This window comes from Prionailurus viverrinus, chromosome X (assembly GCF_022837055.1).
Source record: "Prionailurus viverrinus isolate Anna chromosome X, UM_Priviv_1.0, whole genome shotgun sequence".
NCBI lineage: Eukaryota > Metazoa > Chordata > Mammalia > Carnivora > Felidae > Prionailurus > Prionailurus viverrinus.
In genome coordinates this window covers 105,417,732-105,421,187 of record NC_062579.1, presented here as the reverse complement: position 1 = coordinate 105,421,187, position 3,456 = coordinate 105,417,732, and positions in this window count along the sequence as shown.

Below are 3,456 nucleotides of genomic sequence, written 5' to 3'. Positions count from 1 at the left end.
AGCCAACATCCTCTCTCACCTGGATAACGAGAGTCATCTCCCAACTGACTTCCTGCCTCCACTCTCGCTCCCCTACAGCCCAGGTTCCCCATAGGAGCCAGAACAATGGTCTTTTCAAAACATAGATTGGGTTATGTCTCTCCCCCACTTAAAACTGTTTGATGGTTTCTCCACTGTCATCAAAATATGAACCCCAAATCCATAACGTGACTGTGTCTACACCTCCCTTCTCCCCTCCCAGGACTCCGTCCCCTTCCTCATGCTCTGTGAACTTTTCTTAGTCCCTCAGACATACCTATGCACTGTGAGCACCGGCCCTTCAAGTTTATTGTCCCTTCACTTCACCCTCACCCCGTGGACCTGGTTGACTTCTCATCCTTCAAGTCACAGCTTAAATGCCACTTCCTCCAGAAAGCCTACTGTGGCCCTTGCGCTCAGGTTTCAGGGCCCTTGCTCTGTGTTTCCAGAGCTCTCCGCATATTCTTCCTGTCCTAGCCTTGATTTAACTGAATTGTAGCTGCCTCTTTTCTGTCTCTCCATCTAGATTAGAAGCTCTGGAGGCCAGAGACGTCTCCTCATGTGTTCCCTTCTTTAGGCCATGTGTCTAGCTCATAGTCAGCTCTTTGCTTCAGCCCAGGCTTATTCCCTCATCTTTGAAAGTCTGGCTCGTCCTTTGCATCTCAGGCTTGTGGTCAGGATGCTGTCCCTGCCCACCCGGTCATTCTACCCCCATTCCCCCACTTTCTTTAAAAAAATTTTTTTTTAATGTTTATTTATTTTTGAGAGAGAGAGAGAGCATGAGCGGGGGAGGGACAGAGAGAGAGAGGGAAGACACAGAATCTGAAGCAGGTTCTAGGTTCTGAGCTGTCAGCACAGAGCCGGACGCGGAGCCCGACGTGGGGCTCGAACTCACGGACCGTGAGACCATGACCTGAGCCGAAGTCGGAGGCTTACCCGACTGAGCCACCCAGGTGCCCGCCCCCGCCAATTTCATTCGCTGTGTGGCACTTACCACTCTTGGATCTTTTACTTGTCTGTGTTTCTTTTCTTTGTTTATTGTCTACCTTTTCAAGCAGAAATGTACATTCCATGGGAACAGGGACCTTGTCTGGTTTTGCCCCACGCCGTACCGTGGTGCCTGGGTTAAAGCTTGGCACATGGTGGGATGAATGTTGGATGAATACACGATGGATGAATTGAATGAATGAACCAATGTATAAATGAAATGAATCAAATGTAACCCTCAGAGGAGAGCAGCAGTCCTCACGTGGGAGCAGTAAACTAAGTGACGAGCCTGCAAAGTCTTGGCTTGGGCCTAGGATGGGTCACCAGTGGTTCCCTAAGGGCTGTTTTTTCCTGCTTCCTAGGACCATCTCCTAAATAAGTTCTCATGTTTGTTTGTTTGTTTTTTATTGAGAGAGAGAAAGAGAGAGAGAGAGAGAGAGCATGAGCTGGGGAGGGGCAGAGAGAGAGGGAGACACAGAATCCGAAGCAGGCTCCAGGCTCTGAGCTGTCAGCACAGAGCCCGGCACGGGGCTCGAACCCATGAACTGTGAGACCATGACCTAACCTGAAGTCGGACGCTCAACGTACTGAGCCACCCAGGCGCCCTTGAGAGAGAGAGAGAGAGAGGCGCTATCCCAAGCAGGCTCTGAGTGGTCAGTACAGAGCCCAATGCGGGGCTCGAGCTCACAAACCATGAGATCATGACCTGAACTGAAGAGTCAGATGCTTAACCGACTGAGACACCCAGTCTCAGTCGGTTTTTTTTTTTTTTTAATTTCTTTTTTTTTTTTTTAATTTCCAAATGGGACAGACCCTTGATACCGAAAGAAGAAAACATAGCCCCGCCCTGTGGCTGGCTGAAAAAAAGGGGCTGGCAGAGTGGCTTCTCAAAACTTTCATTGGGGTGCTGGAGACCAGTTAATTGGTAATAGGTAAGGCCTGGGGCATAGATGTCCCACGAACAGTCATGAGAACCAGCATCCTGCTGGCTAGTGACAAGACCCAGGGCAGGACTCAGTGGCCTTTTAGAACAGTCCCAGCTTTTCTGGAGAGCAGTGGAGAGGAATATTGGCAGACAATGCCCGCATTCCCTCGCTGCCCTTCAGGGCTCCCACGTTCCCACCCCCACCCCCCCACTCCCCACCCCCACACCACCACCAGCAGGAACAGAAAGTCATTCCATCTCCAGAAGTTCTGCCCACAGGAACGTGTCCAACCTACTAAACAGAGTTCTTTGCTCTTGTGAATACTAAGTAGGGAACCCAAAGGGAGCCCTTGCCAATATAACTTCTTCCTTGCTCCGCATCAAAATTGAGGTTCTGAGCTTTCCAACAAACATCTCTGAAGCCACCCCCTTACTTTTGTTGAAACTGCAAAGTAAAGAGCTCTCTTGAAAAAAGCCTCTCCCCTACCTCTCCCTTTGGTGGAGAGCCATGCCCGTTTGGACATCTCCCAAGGACCAGACTTTTTATGCCAGGCTTTTTATGAACAGAGTGCAAATTCCCTCAAATGCTGCCTGATGGATCGAAGTCCTGTGGGATCCGACCCTTGGAAGATTCACACCCAAAGGCCTCTGGATTATTAAGTACTAGCAGAATGGACAGCAAACTGAAAATATAAAACCAAATGCCCCAAACCCCATTTGTCCTCTATTTCACATACCACCGTAGACAATTCAGCTCATTTATGTGCCCCTGGTTCAAGAGAGCCTATGTGGTGCTGCCCGAATAATAGAAGACATAATTCCTACCCCTGAAAGAGTCCAGTGGGGCCAGATAGACGATTCGGGAAGGACACACGTGACAATGAAGAATCGTGCAGTACAGACACATACGGGGTGACCAGTATTCTCTGCACCACCTCTGGGGAGTGGTCAGAGGTTCTCCGTGTCCTTGGGGCCCCAGGACATAAAACACCTGGCTCCAGAACTTGAGGACCACCCCTCACCCAGGGCTGTAGATAACAGCTCAAGTTTGAGATCTGGTCCCTGGAACCAGAAAATCTCGGAAGAGCAAAAGAGCTTCCCACCTGAAACCTATCTTTGTTAGACTTCCATTCTTTGTTAACTAAGAGTCACTTGGGAAGCACACTCTCCCGGGCGCCTGGGTGGCTCAGTCCATTAAGCGTCAGAGTCTTGATTTGGGCTCAGGTCATGATCTCGCAGGGTTCGAGCCCCACATCAGGCTGTGCACTGACAGTGTGGAGCCTGCTTGGGATCCTCTCTCTCTGCCCCTCCCCTGCTCTCTCTCTCTCTCTCTCTCTCTCTCCAAATAAATAAACTTTAAAAAAAATTTTAAAAAGAAGGCACCAGCCCCCCCCACCCCCCCCCACTCCTCAGATCTGAGTGACTTCCGCCCCCGCCCCCCCTCCCCCGGAGGCCTAGAAGAAATCAATGAGTTCAGGAAATGCAGACATTTTGTGTGAGAGACAAAGAGAGGACACACAAAAAAG